Raw genomic sequence first — 25,148 nt, 5'->3', positions numbered from 1 at the left:
TTGCTCCTTTAGAAGTCAAAAACTGAGCTCTGTCTTTGGATTTTACTGAGCTGATTTCCCAAAGGAAATTAGCCAAAACCTACTGAACAAACTTTAGTTTGTCAGAGCTCAAAACTGAGCACAGTGGTCTGTTACCAGCACAGAACAGCACATCCCCTGGTAACCTGAAGATTCCCTGAAGATAGAATCGTGCCAGGTTCAAGGCAGCCCTTCTTTTCATGGTTATTAATCAATATTGATTGTGCATATAGAATTTCAGTAGCCTTGTGAGTTATAATTTGAAGAAAAACTTTGTCCCTGTTCCCAAATGGGCTTCAAGATGAAATGTAATAAATTTTCATGAGCTCTGGTACATTCAGTTATGTGGTAAGTCAATTTGAGAAAAGAGATTTAGATTTCCTGCAAGTTAGAAATGTTTAATGTTTTACTATTCATCTAATACATTTGCCACATTCACTATATGTATATATGAGATATATATATATATACACACACACACACACATATATATCATACATACAATAAATAATATGCCTGCCATATTCACTATATATAATATATAATACATAATATCATATTTGCCACATATTTGTACTTTTACCAATGTCCTGGGGATTTCTATTGAATTTAATTAAATAGCAGTTAAGTGAAATGATTGGTGACTTATTTTAGATGGATTGGGCAAGGTGGTTGATTGAATAAATAAGTTAATTTTGAGTTATTTACAGAAAGCCTTACTATAGACAGGAAGACATTGGTATTCTAGTAAGATTTTATGCAAAGGCTTGTTTCTGGGTAGGGAGATTCTGTAGGCAACTATTCTCCATGTCTTTATCTGTATATTCATATATTCATGAATATATGATATAGTATATTCGTAATAAATATATGAGTAATAAATTTCTTTCTATATATGCATATATGTGCAATGAATTGGGAAAAACAGGAAATAAAGATCAGAGTCTAGACAAGCAGCAAAGTTGATTCATGGAAGCCAAATCTAGAATCTGGAAAATGCAGACGGTATCTCAGACTACTCAAGTAGCAAAGATCTCAGAACCCCAGAGATCAGAGATCAGGAAAGCCAGCACGACCTGGGCCTTCAAAGTGAACACTGCTGGTGAAAGGCACAGAGTTATCCGATCTTGTGACAGGCTCTTCGTCCTCCCCAGCATTTGTATGTATTTTTCTACTTAAAGAGTAACTGTTTTAGACATGTGAGCACTATAGTCAGGTAGAACTTACTCAAACCCTTCTTCTATAATTTACTGGGTATTAAGATCTTGGGAAACTGCTTTCCCTCTATGAATCTCAATTTCCAATTCTGTAAATTTGGGACAGTAATGGATACTTTTCAGTGTCTGGGTAAGGATTAAATGAGGTGATATACATACAGTACCAATCACAGTGGTTGGCCCCCTGCAGGAGGAAATTTATTTTAAATCTTTTGGTCGGTATATATTTACTCTAGAGTGTAATCTCTGTGTCGTCAGGGATTTTTCCTTCCTTTTTGCAGTGATGCGTTCCTGCCCCATAGAGTAGCACCTGATTCACAGTAGGCCCTCAAAAAATAGTCATCGAATTAATTATTTAAAATACTAGCATTCTCTAAACCAATCACTCTACTAGGCAAAACAGAGAAGAAATAATAGGTTTGCTCCACAATGACGATTTTTTTCCTCTTAGGACCTTAAGTAAATGGTATGTTGACTTATTTCTGATACCATTTTTTTAACCAAAATTTTCAGGTGGATTCAATAAAGATAACCTGCCATTTATATAGTGAAAAAGGAAAAAGGAAGCATTAATTCCATTTTTTTTTTTTGCAGATAAGAAAATTAAAGTTCAATGAGATTAGAACTTTTAATAATTTCCCTGATTTTCAAGAACAAAAAGACATAAATAAAGGAAGGTATTAATTAACCAGTAAAAATATGAAGTCAATTAGATTAAGATAAAAAGAGGCCTGAATATCATTTCAGTTTTCACTGATGACAGTCAGATTTATAAATTGATCATTGTATTAGGTGTCAGAGATTACTTTGCACACACAAATTCCAGTAAATAGAATTGAGTAAGTCTTCCTATGGTCAAACAGTAAAGATATTTTTGGGTACACTGTGAACTAAGCTTTATCCAATAAATCACAGGCACATATTTTTGCATTATTTTGCACATGATACATATTCATTTATGCAAATATGCACTTTATCTTCCAATGTAACTAGCTCCAAACATGTAGAATAGAATGTACCAATTAGTAAAACTTAGTACAATTGTATCAAAGCCTGAAATGAGAGGCCACCAGGGAGAAGGAGGAGGAGGAGGATCCTAGGGAAATAACCTGTTTTCTCAGGCAATTCATAAAGTTTTCTCCAAAACCTCGGGTAAGTTAGGCAGACATGTCCGACTTAACACTAGGAGAAATTGCAGATGACAAGTAGATATCACCTTAAATAAAGAGAAAATCTCTGAACTCAGAGTTGGAATGGGGCAAAGATACTACCATGGGATCCAAAGAAAAATGAGTGCTATTTGAATTCAGAATGATCACCTTAGCTTTTATTTCTGGTTCTGTTTTGAGTCCCTACCTTTTCTTTCCATTTGCTTCATCTTTCACATCTGCTAATAGTTCAGGCTACTCATCGGTTTTTTGTATCTCTTGGTGAGTTAATTAACACTTAACTGGACTGATGCAGGGCATAAAAAATATATTACTCTTTTTCTAAATAAAGTACTGGTGCATGTGCCATTTGTAGAGTAATAATGAAACACTTCAGCAAATCTACATTTATATACATATTTATTTACCTATTAACTTATTGCTTACCATGATACTGTCTAGGCCTTAGGGCCCTGGATACCAGTCTTCAAGGAGTTCACCATGCAGGAGGGGGGAAAGACAAAAGAAACACAAAGTTATAATACAGCGTGGCAAGTGCTTTGATAAACCAATCATAAGATGCTGTGCAAGGCTCTCAGAAAGGCACCAAATACAGCCTTGGGGTATCATAGAAGGCTCCCAAGATGCCTCAGCCCTGATGGTGTCTGAATATTAAAATTGAATTTGACAGGTATTAAAAAAAAAAGGAAATAAAAGAAAGTGAGGTCTCCCCGACAGAAGCTCTAGCATTTGCTTAACCGCAAAGGAGTTAGGGGACAAGGCACTGCTTGATCTGTCAGGCTGCCGTGAGCTGGAGGAGACCAAAAGAGAAAACAGAATGGAGGGTGGGTACAATCGAGGAAGGCAGGGCAGGATTCAATGGGAGTTCATGAATTTTCATAGGAGACATAGATCCAGTGCTTCACAATCAAAGAAGAATAACTTTGAGATGATAAAATTATTCAGAAATACATCTGAATATTACAGAAATGTATTTAAATATTTTTATTTCCTACACCCATGGATTGTACTTGGAAGATTTCTGTTTTGGCATGGCAAGGGCAAAGGAAAGAATTAAAGTAATAATACTGAAAAAGAATTGCTGCTAAAAGAGACTTCAGGAGCTAAGATATCTGAAGGAAAATCCCTATAGGTATTGAACCCTGAATATTAGAAATTAGAAATTAGAATAATCACCCAGAAGGCATGTTTTAAAACAAAACAATTCTCAACAGAACAACATAAATGTCTATGAATTAAACCTTTTCTTTTCACCTTGGGACTTTCATGGTATAAAAAGTTTCAGATTTAATTCTATGGTTTATGTAATCCCTTAGTTGAAGCAAAACTGTGTTATTAAACATGCAGTTAAGGAATACATGGTTTCTTCTGTTGAGGGAAGCATGGTTGGTCCTTTGTTTTAAACCTAAGGCTTACTCTTCAATTAATGACTAGTGTGCCAAGGCTATTTTTACTTAATGAGTCTGTTACCCAATTTAACTTAAATGTATTCTCCCATACTATTATCTAGGCTTTGAGAACAGTCTTAGTGCTAAGGGTCTGTGAGTGATCTTTTACCCTTTTGTTCATAGAAAATCAGAATGCATCTGCAGTAACGAAATGTGCATATTTTTATTCTTTTTTTTTCTGAAAGTAAAAGATAAAACAATTTTCTTGCTTTAATACATCTAGCTTTTTGCTAGATGACAGTCTGTTTGTTTTGTTTGTTTGTAGTTCCTCCTAGGTTGACATTTATCACTTCTTGAAAAAATATATATCAAGTGATATGTATAATCAAGTAATAGGAGATTGACCATCAACTAGCGAGCAATTTCTAACAGTGAAAATGCTTTAGGTTGAAAATGATTCCGTGCCACACTGAAGAAAAGTGGTGAAGTCAGGAAAGAAACAACAAATCTATACGCCACACACTTCTGTGTCCACTTCTGCTTCTGGGATAGGGTTCTCATCTAGATGTGTGCCTAGTAAGCTTCCCACGGGTCAGACTCTGAAACCTGCAGGGTGGCTTGTGGTGATTTATTCTTCAGACTGACCTTGAAAGTTGAAACCTTGCACAAACATAGACCTTATAAACCCATATTTATTTACGTCCAAATTTATCCCCATATGTTCTCAGTGAGCATGGATGTCAAGCAAGATGATTTGTGGAACTGAATTCTTTGTAACTGAACACTTGAGAGCAACACAGAATTAATCTTTTTGGATCTTTTTCATATCAACATGATTAAATTTCACAAGAACTGACAAATATTCTTATGTCTGCTGTTGCACATAGGTGTGTGTTTTGCATACAGTGTATATATGTGCTTGAAGAGAGTGAGGGTGTAGTGATTAGAGGAAATATGTGGTAGAAACAGGATAAACAAAGGCAGGGTGTAGAAGAGTTGGGGTAGATAAATTTGAAACAAAAGGGGCCAAACTGTTGGGAAACTTCCTTTATACATTCAAGCATTCTTCCCCCTATCCCCACTCATGCCTTCCTTCATTTATGCATTCATTTTCTTTCTTTCTCACCATCATTAACCCATTGCTACTCTTTTCTCATTATTCTTTTGTTTGTTTCCTCTCTTCCTTTCCCTCCTATTATTCCCCACATGTATAACAATACTAAACCAAATTTGGAAAAACATTTATAAAATGAGAATTAGCAATGAATTTTATTGTCATCTTGGACGTGCTTAGAATATACAGGTTCCTGAATAAACACTCTCCCAAATATACTGAATTATCCAGTTTATATTATATTTACTTACAAATAACTGGGTAAGTATTTGAAAATTTAATAGGTGATTATAATAAACATGTACTTTGGAGATTACAGCATAATGAGTATAAGACAGAAAGGCAGAAGATCTGAATTCTGTTTTTAATTCAGTTACTTAACCTATTACACAATATTGGACAAAGAACTTAAATTTCTTAAATTTTGAAAATGAGGTAATCATCTCTCTGTAGTCCCTCATCCTGACATTCTGATGTGTTTCTCTGTTCAAGTATCTGAATTTTTTAGGGACAGCATGGATTGAACTCCCAGCAGACAGAAAGCAAAAGTTTAAAGCAACTGTTTGTCTTTAGTGTTAAATGACCCTAAATAATCTTATTCTTTTGGTTTGTGAATTCTTTGTGAAGTTACTAAGGATGGTAATTTTGTTCTTTCATGCATTGTTGGCAAATTTGGGCAAACTATATATTTTTTCACTTTAAAATTATAATTTCATGGAAAGAATAAGTACAGCAACGGAGAAATAAATTTCAGAGAATTTCAAAGTAGGGTTGATGTTTATGCAATGGAGTGTGACAGAGGGTAACAAAAATAGGATTTGAAATCAGACAAATGTGATTTCTAATCCCATCTCAGTCACTTATTAGCAACAGAGTACTGAGAAAATTAGTTAACCTCTCAGGGACTCAGTTTTCTTACCAAAAACAAACAAAAAAAAAAACAAAAAGAAAAAACAAAAAACTCTGGAAATAATTATACCCACCTTGAAGATTTGTTTTGAGGCTTGTGTCATAATATATGTAAAACAACAGAGTGACTAGCACAAGGCAAAGGGCCTTCTACCTTGTATGCATTAGTATATAGCACTCATCACATTGCCCTATTTGTTTGCAAGTCAGCCTTTCTCTGTGGCCTGTGAGTTCTCTGAAGAGGGAGGCTCCACTTACTCACTCTTCTGCTTGAGGCAGTGTGCACAGCGGTTGTGAGGACGGGCTCTGCAACTGGTCATCCTGGCCTTGAATTCTAGCTCTGCCCCTTACTGTTACGCAAGCCTGATCCAATTATTAAGCTTTGTGTGTGTCGGTTTCTTCAACTGTTACGTGGGGAGAGTGAAGATAAACTAAGCTAAGGCATAAAAAGACTCAGTGCATATTATTATTACTCCCATACTTACCACATTGTCTGGTAACATGTCTATAGATTGGATAAATACATAAATAAATATAAAATAAGCACACATGGAATTCAAAGTTGATCATCATTGTAAAAATCACCCACGTTCCTTCACCATACAGATATATGCTTAGATAGCTTTGGAAATCAGAATCATAGATTTCACACAGAAGGTCTCAGAACGGAATCCTGAAATCCCGATTCGAGGTCTGAGGCTATTTCAATATGCCGGCCTGCCTCCACGTAAATCAAAAATAAGATGTAATTATTCTCAGTCAACTGCCTAAACTCCAGAGACTTTGAAAAAGATAGCATGGCCTGAAGGGTAAGGAGGCAGGACAAGTGTGGGTAACGAGGAGAAGGTTTGAATAACCAGGATACGCACAGGTGCTCACTCTCAGAATAGCTGTCGCTAAAGTAAAGTGAAAAACCAAGAAAATTAGGATTCTCAGTGAATAGGTAAGACAGTCCCAGTAAATAATCCTTGGGACTGATGCTGTGCTCAAAATAGGTCTGTGGGCGTAGTGTCTGAAATAAGAGACATTGTTTAACAGTGAACAGAATGAAGCCTCAGCATCGTGTAACCTACCTGCTTGCTCTGCACCGTAGAGTTAACAGCGATGCAAATACAAACAAATAAAAACAGCACCCTCCTCCCAAAAAATGCCCACTGTGCTAGGGACATCAAACAGTTATGGTTTTCATAAGTAAAACGAAAGATGGTAATGTTCTATTTAGAGTGCTCTGTATCCCAGATTTAGGATTCAGTACTCTGCTCTCAGTGCCATGAGGTCATAGTCCATTCAGTTTATCAAAAACTTAAAAGTAGTTTGGTGGTAATTTATATCTTATGCCCACTCCCCAGTTGGTTTCAGAGTTAAAGATTTGGATAAAATGTCTAACTCTTAAAATACTATAGTGAGACAGATTAGCTTAATGTATACTAAGAATTTTTCTGCAGTAAATTATACTTTGACCTAGTCTAAACAAATCAGCATTCTGCAGCCTAGAGCAGATGTTGAGAGCTGTTTCCACATTCAGTCAACCGGCTAGTGTACATTTACATGACAGGATGGAGGAGGTGTATCAGTAATTAGGTGAAGTTCACAAATGCTGCATTCCTTAATGCTGTGTCACATTTGTGAGCATATTGGTGTTACAAAGCCTTCTATTTCTCTCTGAGGATGTCAAAAGGACTTTGAAGCTCAGTGCAGTTCCTGTGCAGATGCAGTCTTGGCTAACGCCTCTCATGAGCTGTTCTGCACAGCCCAACAGGAAAGTGATGAATCTGATAACCTGTGAATTTTTAGGAGTCAAGTCGCATAACTCTTAAGAGTCTAGTGTCCTGATAGAATTTTCTAGATAATCCAAAAATGTAGTATAAATTTTAAGATGTTTATCAAACCTATTTTTATCTCCTTCCTGCACCCCTGTGCTTGGACTACAGTGTTTAACCTGTTTGAGGGTTAGTTTTTGCTCTGTGACTGAGTTCTAGTGAACAAAATGAGAGCATAGCCTGTGAAACTCCCCATGTACACTTCCATGTTTGCTTCCCTTTCTGGCTAACTGGGATAGTAACCCCCAGGGTGATCTTGAAACCCACAGGTTGAAGAGAACAAAACTATCATTTTCTTGAACCCCTGAGTGATTTTATGCCAAAAGAATACCTCTACCTCACTACCTCATTTCACTCCTAACCTTTCACTGATCTGAAACATTATGAATTATAAGGTGAATGAGAAATAACCTATTGTTTTTTCATCGACTCATTGCATGTTTGGGTCTATGTGTTACCATAGCTTAGTCTTTCCTGACTAGTACAATTAAGGATAGAGGCTCAAATCCTCTGTATAGATTAGACATTTTGGCCTCAGATCTTTCTTAAAAAATCTAGTGTAGAAGCAATAATTAAAAGCTTCCTGTGAAGAGTAAGGAGATGATGGATCTCCCCTTCCTCCAAGGTGACACATGGCTTACTGAATTTATATTTGGAAATTTTGTCAGTCATGGTGAAAAAATCTATGAATATCATGCCTTTGAGGCTTCATATAATTTTGCACAAAAAAATGCAACTGGATTCAACATAGCATCTGGCCATAAACACCTGATTTGAACTTTTCTGATAAAATATGACTTGAAGATATAGAAAAAGGAACAATGGTTGTAGAACCTTCAAAACCTAATACTGACCCAAGGCCAGTGTTCAGAAGGCATTTCAACAAAGTAAAAAGTTCAAGGAGTTAGAACACAAAAAACAAACAAGCAAAAAATAAAACAAGCAATACTATACCCAGCTTAGCCTCATGGAAGAAACAGTCCAGCGTTTCTGAAATAAAACAGAGAACTTTATTTTTTCCTTCCTGAGATTCTGCTTTCTGGCTCAGAAACTTCTAGACTTGTACCAAAGACAGAACTGGACAGTCTTCTCTCTGTAAATGGTTCCAGTTTTGAAAGCAGTCAGATATTATTCCCTGTTCTCATTCTTTCCTCCTTTATCTGGTTGTCCATTGCACTTTATTGGGTATGATTTCAGATTTAACACTTTATATGTAGGAAGGAAAATATGAGAAGAATATAAAAACAGACTATGGAAGACCTTCTAGACACAGAGAAGAGGAGGATAGCTGTGAGCATGAACATGCTCTGCACTTTGCCTTGGGACGTGCATCCAACTAGCAATTGCGGAGACAGTGAGTGGGATATTTACAAAGTACATACCTGTGTACTGGGAAGCATCAGTTCAAATTAGAACTCTGCACAGTAAGGAATGGGGTGTGTGGGGGAACCCAAGTAAATATGAAAATATGCACTAGAATATGAAAAAAGAGCACATTAAAAAAAACTTGAAGATGAATACATTATTTAAATGATTTGCTGCAGCAAAAGGGAGAAAATGTTAGAAAACTTATTAAACATACTTCATATGAAACAAGAAGACATTTCCTTCACAAAAGTGATATCACAAACCATAGATAATAGGATGAGGTGAAAGGACAAGAGGAAAACCAACACGGTCCATTGTAAAGACGACCAGTTGTGACGCAGAGAAAGCTGGCGGCCTGTTCTTTCCACCATCAACCATATGGATGTGGAGGAAAAACCCTCCCAAGGTTAAACACCTGAAAATGGCCAAAAGCCAGATAGGACATGAAAATATGTCTTTTTCAGCGTGGCTATGCTTGCGATGATGTAAGAAACATAAATCGGAAGCCTGAATATACCACAAAATGCTATTCCTGACTAGCTGCTCCCTGGCAGTGTGGAATCTGGTTTTAACTTGCCAGTCTTAAGAGATTTAACACAAAAGTTAGGCCCTTTTTGGTATGGGCTCTCATGTAAGTGATACCCTCCTTTTTATACATACCGGGCAATGAAAGGGTGACCCGTTTGAGGGTGAAACAGAACACAAACGACAATTCATCCTGCTTTGTGCATCCCCATTTGATCTAGGGTGATGGGGCAAGGGAAGTTGGTTATAGGAAAGAAAACTGTTCTTCAGGACTTCCAAATCACAAGGTTCACTCATGTAGATTTGGGACTGGATTCACAGTCCCTGTAAAGTCTAAGACATGCTCTGTAGAAAATTTAGTTCAGAGTGATTGTAAGGTAACTGGCCCCTCTGGTCTGACAGAAGAAAAACTAATGCCCTCTTTAGAACACAGGCCTCAAAAATTTTTCCATAAGTAGTGTTTAAGAAACATGAGTTTTCAATCAAAAACCCAGTGCACAAATGAAAAAGAAAAAAAAAACTATAAAACATATAAATAATGCAAATATTAGAGATATCCCAAATAGAATATGAACAAGGTATTAATATGTTTAAGGAAATAAAAAAGGAATTAAAGTATGATGAAAGAATATGATGCTATCCACATTGATCAAACAAATTAAAAAATAATCTCTTAGCAAACAGGAAATATATTCTGCTGATAAAGGGCATCAGTAAAAAACTACAGCAAGTACCATACACATGGATGAAATGTAAATACATTTCCTTCAAAAGCAGCTAAAACAAGGACAACCTCTTTCATTACTTTTCCTTGCTGAGCCAGGACAATAGGCCAGGAAAAAATTAGAGCTAAAATTATTTGAAAAAAAGAACTAAAACTGCCATTATTCCAAGATGATGTGGTTGTCTATACACAAAGCCTGGAAGAATTTACAGATAAATTAATAGAATAAATAAATTTGTCATAATTAACAGACATAAAATCAATATACCAAATTAAATTGCATTGTACAAATCAGCAAAAAAAAAAAGTCCAATTGAGAAAAATAATAATATTTAGAATTTCAACAAAGCATAAATATATTGAGGAGATGTCTATATCTATATATAGGTATAGATATGGACAGAGATATATATAATTTAAATACATTAAAGAAGACCTAATTAAATGGAGAGGTATAGCATGCCCAGGGATATTTAGAGGTGTCATTACTCTCAAAACAAAATACAGATTCATTAGAATTCAAATAAAAAATTAAACTTGTTTTTTTATGAAATTTGACAAGCTAGTTCTAAAATTTATATTGATAATGTAAGAAACATCTCAAGAAAAAAAATCAAGTAATCAAGTGGGCCATATACCCTACCAGATGTCAAAATGTGTTATAAATATGTGATAATTTAAAAGTGAGATATTAGTGCAACAATAGACAAGTATACATAACTATGGCAGAACAGGGAGCCCCCAAACAGGTCCATGCATGTATAGAATCCTGATATATCAAAGAAAAGATGTTGTAGGTCAGTAGGGAAAAAATAAACCATTAATAAATGGTTTGGAAATGATTAGTTTTCATAAGTCAAAAAACAGAAGGAAATGAAACTAGCCTCACAACATAAAATCAATTCCAAATAAATTGAGGATGTAAGTGTGAAAGGCAAATCATTAAAAATCTCTAAAAGACAATTTAAGGGATTATTTTTCTGACCCTTAGTAAGGACAGTGTCCTTAAACTAAACAGGAAAATGAAAAGTATAAAGACAATGACATATATCACACTAAAATTAACACCTTTTTTATGGAAAAAAGCAATAAGAAAAGCTACACGTTGAGGAAAGTTTTGAAATACATAAAGCAAGCAAAGATTAAATGCACAGGAAATATAAAGAGCATCTATTTTAAAAAGAATCAAGAAATCTCATAATATGAAAAGATATATTATAGGCATTTCACAGCACAGTAAAGTCTAATGGAAAATAAACATATAAAAAATATATCCAATCTAATTTTTGTTAAAATGGAAATACAGATTAAAGCCATAATCACTTATCTTTTCACATAAACATGTTAGCAAAAATATAAATCTTAAAATATGATGTTTTTTGTGACAATGTAGTTCAAAACCAACTCTCAGTACTTGTGAGGAAAATGTAAATTGAAACAATAACTTTGGAAAGTAATTTTATACATTTTGAAATACATGTGCATACTCTGCAGCCTGGAAGTTTCTCTCTGCGATATGTTCCCTTCTTAGGTGTGCATAGGAACCAGAAGATACGTACAAGAATGTTTGTAGAGCATTCTTTATCGTAGCACCAAAACTAAAAACACCTCAAATGTTCATCAGCACCAAGTTGGATATATCATAGACATCTATACAGAAATGAAAATAAATATACAACATTTACAGAAATAAGTCTGAATAAATCTCAAAAATATAGTATTAAGCTAAACAAATAGACATGAATATACATGTAACATGAGATTGTTGATATAAAGTACAAAAATAGACTAAAGAGTATGTTGTTTAGGAATGGCTGCATTAGTGGTAAAACTAAAAAAGAATGTTTTCCAGAATGTAGATGAAAATGACAATGCAACAAAAACTATGAAAGAGAAGGCGATTGATTTGGAGGACTCTGGATTTGTATCTAACTTAACAATACATATGTTTCTAGGAAGAAACAAGGACACTTAAAAAGCAATATTCAAAAAAATAACTGAAGAAAACTTTAAAGAACTGAAAGAAGCCCTGAGAATGCATGTCTATATAGTCCACACACCTAGATATATCCTGTTAAATGTTTTTTTTCCCAATTATATGTATGACTGAAATGTAAAATAATGTAGTAGTCTAAAAAAGTAACTCCTACAGAGAAGTTAGAAAAAATTAAAACTATCCTCAGATTTCTCCTCTACAGTGCTAAATAACAACTGGTAATAGAACCATGCTTATAGAATTTGGGGTACAGAGGTTGTGATGTAAGGACCGATCATTAATGTGTGATAACAACAGAAAAATACCATTGCTATGTAAGATCTCAGCAAATATGCCCTCCACAGGCCTGTCTAGTTTGCAATTGCTAGATTAACAATAGTGGCTTAATAATAGAAAACCAATAGAATCAAAGTACTGACAATAGTCTGAAAGTAGCTAAATTCAGATATAATTCCAAACAATTGGCATGAATGAAAATCTCTTCCATATACAGTGAAATGGGAATGGAAATCCATGAGGCATAAAAACTTGAACTCAAAAAGAGAAAAGCAAATGAAAACATCAGTTATAATAACTCATATGCTATTAAAAGAAAAATAATAGTGGGTTTGTATTCTAAAACACTAGTGTTTATCATATGCTAATATAATAAGCAATGGTATATTGCTTATATAAGGCAAATCAGAAGCTAAATAACATAAAAAATTACCTTAAAGAATGGATAAAGATTTGTTAAAACAATTGAAAGAAACTGAAAAGAGCAGTAAAAAATAATTTTAAAGTAGTAATTTTGAGGGAACACATTAAGAGTCTAATAAACTTCCCTTATGAATTTGGAACCAACTGAGTGATAGATTTAGGAATTTGAGAAATCGTCTGTCCCTGACCTCTGGAACATGAACAAGAACTATAGCATAAGTCCTTTAGGAAGGATGGCTCTAAACAAGGAAAGTGCCAAACAGAACATGAGCTAATCCTTTCTTTCAATTTAACATTCACTTAACTCACTCTTCCTCTCATGGGAATGGGGAGATAGGCCAGGAGTATTAACTCTCAGGAAAGACCCTCCACATAGAATTATGAGGCCAGGGAACTGGAATTGCCTCCCTTAACAATCAATACCATTTAAAAAAAAAACTTTTATAAGTCAAATAATATAGAATACATTCATTATTATATGTATTAATAATTTACATATAATTATATAAATATATGTGTGCATATGTGTGTATATAGGTGTGTGTTTGCATGTACGTATATATCAAGTCCCCTGGAAGAAAAGATATAGGAAATATTTACAAATTCACAAATGCTTGGCAATAGTTTTATTTTTAAAAGCCCTCATCTCTTTTTCTGGATCAAGCAGAAATAAATTAAAGAATAAAAATAATTTAATAATAATGTGAGTGATGTTAATATTAGGAAAAAAGGAAAGAATGATAACAAATTAAGTAAATATTGATCATGAGATGTTAACACACAAAACCTAAGGGAGATTTTCCCTGTTAGAAGTATAGTGGGTTAAGTAGCCATGAGCCATGATCCTCAAGCCAAGTTTCTGTTTAGAAACAAATATAAGGATGAATGAGAAATATACTCCATATCACAAAAGAAGACTTAAAGAATTTTTCCTGTCACAAACCTGGCCCTAGTTTCATGGAAGCAGACACTCCTCTGAGAATCTATAACCTCAGCTCATCTATGAATAAGTTTGCAGTCACATACTTTTATTTAAAAATCCTAAAGTGGTTAATTGAATTTACTCTGGTCCAAAGTGGGTGAAACTCACAGGAAACTCTCAAAAAATAAAAATATAAGACAGAAAAGAAAGGAAAAGAAAAATAGAAAAAAAAAAGAACTAAACAGAAACAAAATCTTCTCTGGACAAGTGCAACTTCATTCTAGTTCTCAGAAAATGTCTGTAGACAAAGTGCCAAGTAAAATGAAAATCCCAGAGACAAATATTGTGTAACTTAACAATGAAACAATGAGACATGAATGAGAAACAGCAGAAACAACAGGCAAGAGAAATAAACTTACAAAAGCTTCAGATACTGAATTTCAGAAATATAAATTTAAATAAGTAGGAATGAAGCTTCAATATGAGTAAGGAATAAGCAATTACAAAAAAAAACTTAAAGAACTTACAGATACAAAAATTAGAATAAATGCCATTAAAAGCGTCAGAACCAGAAAAATGATTCTGGTTCTGATTAGTGAATTGGAAGAAAGAATTAGTGAATTGGAAGAAAGATCTGGAGATACTATATAGAACAGTCTTCAGAGATACCAAAAGATAGCATTTTAAAAAGAGATATGAAAAATAAAGTATAAATGTCTAAAAAATATAAAATGTAGTTCCATAAGGACATGTCACAGAGAATTAGGGAAGTGGCAATAGTCAATATTAAAAAAAAAAATCAAAAACAAAAAAATATGGCTCAGAATTTGTAAATACATATGTAAGAAACGTAAGGTCATTTTAATATATTCAAGAAGAAAATAAAATTCAACTTTTATTTATCATATAAACTCTTAGTAATTTATGAAGAGAAAGGTCCATAGTTAACCTGATGAGAGACATGCGCAAAATTTCTACATCAAGCATTTTACTTAATACTGAAAAATTATACACTTTCCCTTTCAGATCAGGGAAAAGAGCTGAACATCAGCGCCCATACTCAACATCTCAGTGAAGGTTCTTATCACTGCAGTACAAAAAGATGTAAGAACTCAAAAGCAAAAACAAACAAACAAAAAATCTACCAAATTATTTTATTTGTGGATGATAACATGTTCTATATTGTAAGCCAAAATAATCTCTATGAAAACTATTAAAATTAATAAGAAATCTTAGCAGTGATGCTGAATGATCCATTGACAGTCAGAAACTGTGATTATTTTTAAAGAATTCATTTATAATTGCAAATATATGTACCTTAGAGAAGATGTATAAACCTTTTATAGAAAAAAATGCAATCTTTACCGAAAGGAACTTAAAGGGGAGGGTATAGTTCTATGATAGAGTGTGTGCCTAGCATGCACAAGATCCTGGGTTCAATCCCCAGCACCTCCATTAAAATACATACATACGTAAATACCTAATTACCCCCTAAAAAAAAAATAAAGAAAAAAGAAAAAGAAAAGAACTTAAGAGACTTTAAATGAATAGAGACTACATTGTATTTTTGGATCTGAAAACTCAATATTGTAAATTTAGTGAATATGTTCATTGTTCCCAGACTGATCTATAAATTAAACACAATTCCAGCTGAGATCCCAACATATTCTTTTGTTAAACTTAAAAAACTAATTCTAGAATTGACATGGAGGAGCAAAAAGTCAAGACTCGACAGTCCTAAAGAAGAAAAAACCTTGGGAGTATAACATCACAGTAATTCAGATACCATGATGTTGGTGGAAGGAACAATAAATAGAATACTAAACAGAATACAGAGGCCAGAAACAATGTAATGGGTGAACATTACAACTGAAATTAAAATCCAGGTCTATTTGATTCTCAAGCCCCTCCATGTAACTTCCAGAGTAATCTTTACAAAATACAAATTAGATACTTTCACTATCCTGTTTAAGGTCTTCTGTGGCGTCCCATTCCTTCGGGATTGTGTCAGTTCTTTGATGTGGTGTGCTAGCCTCTTCTTGATCTCACCTCTACCTTTTTGCTCCGTATCCTTCCACACTCCCTGTTCCTCAGTCTTCTTAGTTTTGGTGTCCCACCCATTCAGAGGTACTTTAGTATTTCCTGAATTCACCATGTTTCCTTACTTTCTCAGTGTTTGAACATACCATCTTGAAGACATCCTTTTCTGCTCTCCTACTGAAGGGCTGATTTCTATTCTGTCGTCAGTACTATGCCTGGCAGCCAATAAATAACTGTTGAATGAAATGTTCAATAAATAAAACAACAATGGCACATTCCAGGCAGCCTGTTCACGATGGAAGGAAATTTCCATACGTGGGTCTTATATGCATATGCAATTGAATTCTTTGATGTGGCCATTGCATTAGACTTGTACTGGGCAGAACTGACAAGGAGTTTGTAAGGGGATATTATTAGATTTGTTGATGATCAATCACTCAGAATGTGTCCAGAGTTAAGCATTTTAGAAAACTTTGAATAAATACTTCATTAGTTTCTGCATTGTATCAGTTTTGTTATAGAATAAATCACATTCTTACCACACCATGTAATTGATGACGTTGATGCTAAGCTTCAATGTAATACAGTAAAGACCAAAGCTTTTAATATGAATATTCATTTTATCGTATATCATAGCTGCTCAGTGTTCCAAACACACATAAGAAAAGTATCTGGTTTAAACAACCCTTATCCCCTCAGATGGCGTCCAAATAGACATAAGCAATGAGTTCCCTATCTTTCCTCGTAGTGTAAGTATAATAATGCACACGTTTTGTATTACTTGTTTACGTAAATTGTTTGGGAGGTGTGTGCATTCTTTTATTTTTATTACTGTACTTTACAAATCTATCACTGGGTATCTGCATGAGCTCAGTGGGAAAAAAAAGTAACAGAACCCGAGGCTCAGTCCGTATCAGGACACAAGTTCTGAGGCCAATTTTCAAATTGACTTAAAGTAGATAAGTTATAATTCAATTTCCTGTTACCAGTAAATCTTATTAACATTTCTCCATTACATCTTATAAGGCAAATGCTGATTTGTGCTTGATAATTTTGATTCTTCCTTCACAACTTGAGTCTCAGATGGACAAGATTTTAGTGTCATAGGAAGCTAGGCTGCAAGTTATACATGCATGACTCCAGCCCCTCTAACTTCCTCACTTGTAAATTATGTTTAAGAACATTACTAAACACCAGAATAAGTGTGGTCATGCTGAGACAGTGAAGAATGAGACACATGCTCCGTGAAACAGGCTTTTATTCTAATTTATGTTAAATTGTCAAATCCTAAATTAATGACTAGCAAATGTGAGCCTCCAAATGGGCTCATGTAGAAATATTTCTATTTGTGGTTATCTTTTTAAATTATATGAAGGGTTTGCTCTTTTGTGTCTGTGAAATAAATATGATAACTTCACACCAGAACCCAGTGTTCACTCAATGAGAATACAGCAGACATCAAATAAAAGCAGCCATGCAACTAAAATTAAAGTTCAATATCATTAATTTAATTATAGTACATAATCATTTGACAGTGCTGCAGGATTGGATTTAAAGGATGATATTGTAATTGATTGTTAATCATTAAAAAGCATGCAGGGAAGATAACGCTGCCAGGGTGATGGTGAGTTACGATTTTATCCTATCCAGGACCAGATTGTGGGAACAAATGGCTTCTGTCACCATCAATGAATCATGGAAGATGTAAATTGAAACAGAGGGCTGCCCTGTGAACATGTGGGGCACAATAATGACCACCATTATAGAGGAGTAACAATGTACCAGCCCAGAGCTAAACACTCTACTTACGTTATCTCATTTAATCTTTACAACAATCCAAGGGGGGAGATACCACTATCTCCATTTTACAGATGAAGGAAAGGAAGTTCTGATAGTTGAAGCCCCACGCGCGGCCATACACTGAGTAATAGAGAGCGTGAGCTCTCTGATTGGAAAGCCCAGGCTTTGAACTGCTATTTACACTCCTTCCAGTGAGAATCTGCGAATTCCATAATGTATTGCAGAAAGCTGTGCCATCTTAATGTGCCTTGCCAGTCCTGACACTCCTAATTTACATTCTCACAGCTGTTTTCTGGGAATGTCCTCTTTCCCTCAGAATTCTTTTAAGCCTCTCTCCTCCCTTTCTTTGTTTTATGATTTAAAGAGGGGACTTAGTGAGTAGAATCATGTTACTTTTTCATCTGTTTTCTCAGATAGCTCTATCCGACAAGAAAAGAACTATACTAAAAGTCCCGTGGTGCACCTTTTGGGTTACTTTAAAGGGAGATGTTGGTTAGCAGGGCAGCGGAGACCACAAGCTGGGAGGCTTGTACCAAGCAAGGCGCTCAACAAGGATGGACCAAAGTACTGACAGAAAAGAAATATCCTTCTTCAATGGAGGTCACTCATCGTTCACTGTTTTACAGCCATCGTTGCGCTGTGCAGCTGCTAGATTTGCGTTGATTGGAGCTCATTGGAGCCTTGGGGCTTGGAGAAAATGCAACACTGGGTCACAGGATAATTTTTATTTCTTACCAGCTGCTGACAATCTTTAGTTGAGAGATAACATTTAGAAGACATTGGCCTCCCTTACTTTGATTATTAAACTATAAACACTTTGAGGCATAATGGAAGAAAATCATTCTCAACAGTAACTTCCAAAATAATAATAGCCCCCAATTTACAATATGTTCCTACCAAAAGTCTTTAGTAAATAAGATCAACTAGAATTTATACCTTAAATTTTATGGGATTACGGAATGATTCACTGCATAGAAATGTTAAGGTATACAATGCAATGTAAAATATACACAGTCTAGGCCAAAAAATACGTATGCATCCTTTTCTTTATAAATAAAGAAAGGCTGAGTAGAGCAGCTGGAAAAATGCCTTCAAGTGAATTCAATAATAAATGCCTGGGAAGTGCCAACGTATCCTAGTTTGGGATTATATCATACTTTTGATTTGTTGATCTAATGTTCATTTTGTAGCTTTCAAGATCTTTCTGCAGGTTAAAAAATTACAGAATGTGGTTACTTTATTGTTTTGACTTATTTAAAATCGTAGCAAGTGTTGCTTTTATGTGGTTGCTTCCAATAGGTGAATAGAAGTTAGAATTCCAGATAATTCCTAGAAACATTCATTATTAATAACATGGGAAGGTTCAATATGTCTCAGTCTCCATTTGTCTTTAAAATAAAAGAAACAAATGATGCTATTCCTTATAAGCAAATGCTTTTTGATAAATAAATGCATTTTCCAAGGCTTTCTTTTTTTGGTGGTAAGAAAGAAAATTTTGAGAGATTATTTTTTCACATTAAGTACCAACAGTAGCATTCTTGTACTAATGTAGCATTAATACTAATATTTTACTGTATACATTAAAAAACAGTGTACAAAAAGTATGTTCCTAACACTTTGTAGCCTTCCTAAATTTCTCTGCTAATGGTTTGCATGCCTGTGTTCTCTATAAAGATTCAGCTTCATAGAAGTGTGTCTGGAGCATAATGGGTGCTTGACAAATATTTGTTTAATGGAAAAAAAAGAACATTGTTATGGACATAAATGTATGTGGATATCAGTTCTGTACAATGACTATAAGCATTGATTTTGTTGTTTCACATATTGTCAGAAGTCAAGTGAAACCTGTTTTACACTCTTATAAAACAGACTATTTGGGGTTAAAAATGCCTTGATGCTTTCCGCGTTTTTCATATACATCACCTTCAGTGTTTACAGGAAATAAAATTCTGCCTTTAAGAAAATAATATTTCAAATTTTTAGGAGACTGATATTCATGAGCAAACTATCCTAGACACTATGATGCTTTCTTAGAGTATTTATTTTTATAGCTGTCTTCCATAATAGATCATAAGCTCCAAAAAGGCAGGAACCAAGTTGCATTTATCTCTCATCTTCACTACCTTGACACAATGAGGCACTAAACACATTGAATATTAAAATGTGAACAAAGCATAATATATTTGGACTCTCTTGTCTACGTCTCAATGCCTGGTTAATTTTTTACAAAGATACTCATTAGTATGCTAATAGGCTGATGTTCTGGACATAGTATATGGATATAGTTACTAAGTGGCATTTGTTGGGTTCAACTCCCACAATGTCCTCCCGTGCAGTTAATTGTGGTGTGATGAGAAAAAAAAAAAATCTCATTTAACATCCCCTCATTCTATCTTATTAATGATCCTTCATTTTATGATTTTATAATTTATTGACACCAACTATTTTTTCTGGTGTTAGTGTAGCTTTGTCTCAAAGAATAAGCCTTTGTTAAAAATAAAAAAGAATAATAAGCCTCTGTTAAAGCACTTGGAACATTCTATCCCTGTGTTGGGTAGTCACAGAGCACTTCCCAGTGAAATGACTCTGAGAGATTGTGAAGAAAAGAACACTGATGACACTGTTGACATCGATAGTCCTTTTCATTTATTAATATAAGCATTTTTAAGCACCTGCAATATACTACTATGCAAAGATCTGAATACATGGTGAACAAGGTTAAAGAAAGCAAATAATAAATTGGTAGATACATGCTCAAATATTTCCTTAATTATATTAAATGTAAGTGGAATATATGCTCTGATTAAAAGACTAAGGTTGTTTAGACACACCTTAAATGGTAGGATACAGCATTGAATACAAAAAGATAGGTAAACCAAGAAGCATGAACTGAAACAAAAGTCAGTTTAACTTTACTGATGTAAAACAAATGAAATTTTAAGCTTCATTAGAGAGAAAGAGGGACATTTCATAATTATAAAGAGGTTTACTACCAGAAATATATCAAAATATTAAATCTGCACGCACTCAGTAACACAGCATCTAAATATCTAAAGAAAAAATCAATAAAGTTAAAAAGAGATACAGGCAAATCCACAATTTTATGGGGGATTTTAGCAAACTTCTCTCTATAAGTACCTGATAGAACACGCAAACCGAATATCAGTGACCCTGTATTAGGTGAAAACAACACAGACAACATAGGTGACCCGAAATGTCTCCCACAAGCAGGCTGTTCTTAGAAATGTGTCTTCCATTCCTGGCCTGGCTCTCCATCCTCCTGTTTACACCTGTAAGCCCAGCGATCCCTCTCTGAAAGATTTTCCTTGAGAAAACCAACTCTTCTAAATGAGGCATTCTCATTTTTGTGTTTTTCGCAAGTCTCCAGGAAATTCCAGGTGTCTTCCAGATGACTCTCATCTTTCCAAGATCTAGGTAAAGGATAGATCCTAGGCTCCAGGAAAAAATGAACATAGGTCCTCTCAGTTAAGTTCTGTTCTCCATTAATGAGAACTGTGGAACTGCTATTTCCAGTACTAATGACGACTTTAATGATGCGTTTATATCTCAAAAGACAAATATCCTATCAATTGGAAAAAAAAAACAGTTATTCAAAAATGAGCCCTAACTCCAGCATTTAGTAACACTGTACCCTCTTTTTTTTTTTTTTTTTAGCCTTGTTGCTGTCTTCTTTGCCATCCCTTCTCCCTAAAGTTTAGCCTTTTTTTTTTTTTTTCAGTTGAAGTATAATCAGTTACAACATGTCGATTTCTGGTGTACCCTCTTCGTTGTGCTGAAAAGCTCTGGCCTCTTTCTTCCTCTGTCAGCCAGGAGTCACAAAAAATGACATGCTGGTTCTCAATGGCTGCTTCCACTGCCCCTCTGGGAATGGCACAGACTTTAATTACTCAGGTCTTTCTCTATTAAAAGGAAAGTAAAAGTAAAAGGAGTTTCATTTTTTTCTGATAAAATAAGGATACATTCTTCTCCCATGAGAAAGAGTAATGGGCAATTTACCAGCTGAATGAACTTCTGTGATGCTCTGATAGCTGTTTAAACATGTCCAGATGATACACAAAAAAATTTTTCTTGAGAGAAATTGGGGGGTGGTGCAACATAGGGGTAAGGGATTAAGAAATATAAATTATTACGTATAAAATAAGCTGCAAGGATGTATTGTACAACACAAGAAATATAGCCAATAATTTATAATAACTATAAATGGAATATAACATTCAAAAATTTTAAATCATGGTATTATATACCTGTAACTTATATACTGTACATCAACTATACTTCAATTATTGTTTTTTTTCTTATCAGGAAGAAATATTTGGCTAAACCCAACTAAAATAACAGTTTTAATGGTTAGTGCCTAGCGTGCATTAAAAATAAATAAAAGGAAAAAAAATAAAAAAGGCTGGGTACTTTAGCCAAAAAGGAAGAGAAAGGACTAAAGTGATGGGTTAGATATAATCCATTGATACTTTCACATAGATTAATGATATCTGTAGACAGTAAAATAATAGCTAAAACTTATATCATACCCAAACCATGCCAAGCATTGCTCTAAGCAATGAACAATTATTAATTCTTTGCAACCTACTACACATTTATGGTACAGGTATGAAAATTGACAATAGGCGAGTTTAAGTAGCTTGCCCAGAGTCACAGAGCTAGTAAGTATAAGGCGAGCTTGAACCCACACAGTCTGGTCTGGGAGGCTGTACCCTTAATCGTTTTGCTGTAACAAAATCAAAGGTAAAGGACAAGTTTTAGTAAAAACCTTCATCAAGCAATGAACTGTTGAGACACCTTATTCTTGCTTCATTTTGAAGTTATGAAATAAAAGATTCTTTCTAAGACCTTTCCAGTAATTCTTCTGTACTATATTTCTCCCCTTTAGACGACTCTCTCCACAAAACACCAAAGCATAGAATAGGATCTAGAACCCAGATCTCCTGACCCCAAGCAGGACTCTCTTCGCCATGTCACCAAATTGCAACACTGATTTTTCTAGCTGGCACCACACTTCTGCAGTTATTATTCACATTCTCACTTACGTGTATTTCACAGACTTCAGTGTTACTGCATAGCTGCACGGAAAAGCTTAATTCGTTACTGAGTCTTAGAAACCAGCTTTTACTGTCACTGTGGCAGTTTGCCTTGAATTACTCAAAACATTCCAAATTTACTTTTCAACTGACTTACAACAGTCACATCGAAAGCTACACCTTTGTAATTCTAGCCTTAAACCTACCAAGGAATAAATTATTTGATTTTGGCATTTAGTAAGATTCTGTGTACTCAATATACGGTTTTCACCTTTTCTGTTAGGGAACACAATATGGTGAAGCACACTACCTTCTCTGTACTGCCTGGTCTTGCGTGTTTCTTTTGCCTTATAGTCTTCAATTTATGATCAGACATAATAATTAATATTTTCCTGTAGAAAGGTACATATAATAATATTCAAAAAAGTTAATACCTGACCAAGTATTTGTCAGTACCTGTGGACAGATGCCTTCAGAAAACTGGAAATTGGTTTGTTAAATATGAGGTCATGAGACGTTTTTCTATAGGCTCTTGTAGTTGGGAAATAATAGAATGGCTTCCGTAGCAAAATAAATCTCCGAGTGGAACGTGTTTTACAGTGCAACTTAAAAAGTGATTCTAATTACACACGTTAAAGAGTGGTGAAATGCAGAAGTTATTCAGCCCTGTCTGTAGAACTTTGTTTCTGGTATGTTAAGCCTGTGAAGTACTAACAAGAACTGTACTTTGGCATAAATTTATAGAACAAAAGGAGGGTGAGCTTTTACTACTGAGTAGGTATATTGCTAGGTGGAGGCTTTGTAGTAAACCCCAGCATAATTGTGGTTTGGGCTTGAGATATTTCACAGTGGATGCTGTGCTTATCCTTGTGAAAGGCTCCAATGGCAATTTCTGAAGGTAAACACTGCCTATTCTGTGCTCCAATCAAAATGAAAGGTCTGCAGTCACAGATGCAGGGTGGATGTTAGTGTGCTTCATTTTTAATGCTGAGCTAGACCCTGTGCTTTGGCTTCATAAAGAACTATTCTGTTTCTATGATGGGGCTTCTCTTTCCCACACTCTGCAATCAAAGATAGACAAACCATACCCGCCTCCAGGGCTTTCTTAGTACGTGGCTTTCAGAAAGGAATCTTTTATTGTCTGAGACCTATGCTTTAATGCAAGTGAGTATTGTCGAGAATGGTCTTAAAAAAATCCTAAAGATGTTTTTTAACTGTTTTCAAAACAAGAGAATGGTATAAAAGGTAAGACCATTGAATAGAAATAGATTGTAAATAACGTACTTGAATGACTGGGGAGTTTAGATAATCAGGTTCTCTGAAGCATTTAGGTTTATTTGTGTATTCACACTAAGAGCAGTGTTAGTGTTTAATGCGAGTGGAGAGTAGATGAAACGAAACCGATGACTGCACTGTTTACTTCTTGAAGGCAGGGGCTAGCTCTGGTTTACCACTATATCCCAAATGCACAGCACAGAATCTTTCAAATAAACATTGCATATTTTAAGGAATGAAAGAGTCCTGTATTAAAATTTTGACTCTCTGGTAGGCATCAGAGAGCCCACAGAGCTAAAATAAAATAAAATAGTAAAATAAAATAAAATGCATACCTTAGAGGAAGATAACCCGGGTGTTAAGAAGTCTGGAACACATGGTCTATGAGCTGCAATTGAGATAACTGGGAGTATTCTGTACAGAAATACAAAGATTCAGGGAGCTATAATTAGCCTCCAAATATATGATGTTCTACTTGATGAAAAGAGGAATAAACAAGTGTAGTTTCAAAGAAAAAGAATCGAAACCAGTGGATGAGAATTTAATGAAGAACAATGGAGCTCAATATAAGGGCGAACTTTTTTTTTTTTCTTAATTAGAGCTGTCCAACTCTGGAACATGCATACTGTGAGTAGATGCTACATCACTGCAAGTATTTAAGCAAAGTTTAACATGAGTCCCTGAAAGACAAAAAAATGTGTTGTATTCCTTGTATCTATAACCATTTATTTCATATGGTAAGATTTAATACATGTTTATGAAATGAATGTAGCACAGGCTTAATAGAAACCTTTCAGGCACACTGTAGCCCTGCTCACTTCCTCCTGGTTAACCTATACATTGGTTTTGTTTGCAAAAGCCCCACCAGTTCCCTATAATTTAAAGTCAGTAGGAAGTACATTGAACTTAAGAATTGAACTAAAGTAATGTGTACTTTTGTCCCCAGATAGCCAAGATGAATGAACAATGTGTGTAAAGGAAACTACAATTTTAGAAAAATTAGTTTTATTATTACAGAAGATTGTGCTTTTGCTTCCTAAGTACCCCTCATTTGTCACATGAAAGTTCACCTATTTTAAACTGTTTAATATATTTTCATGAATGATTTAA

The 25,148-nt window shown here is 34.6% G+C and overlaps 1 protein-coding gene and 1 long non-coding RNA gene across 7 annotated transcripts in view; one reads left to right on the top strand and one right to left on the bottom strand.

Annotated features, from left to right (window-relative positions):
* Positions 1-25,148, top strand: part of NEGR1 (neuronal growth regulator 1) — a 779,356-nt gene that overhangs the window by 521,905 nt on the left and 232,303 nt on the right. The gene's annotated exons all lie outside the window — the stretch shown is intronic.
* The window catches only part of LOC116668083, a 29,351-nt gene continuing 21,618 nt past the window's right edge, over positions 17,416-25,148 (bottom strand). The window contains exon 3 of one of the 2 annotated variants that reach the window (XR_004325163.1): positions 17,416-18,227. This is a non-coding gene — a long non-coding RNA (uncharacterized LOC116668083). Of the gene's footprint in view, positions 18,228-23,479; positions 24,244-25,148 lie in introns of those variants that run through there. The other variant, XR_004325164.1, reaches the window with a different exon arrangement.

This window comes from Camelus ferus, chromosome 13 (assembly GCF_009834535.1).
Source record: "Camelus ferus isolate YT-003-E chromosome 13, BCGSAC_Cfer_1.0, whole genome shotgun sequence".
Lineage (NCBI taxonomy): Eukaryota > Metazoa > Chordata > Mammalia > Artiodactyla > Camelidae > Camelus > Camelus ferus.
The sequence above is the reverse complement of the archived record's forward strand: the minus strand, read 5'-3'. Positions and strand labels throughout refer to the sequence as shown.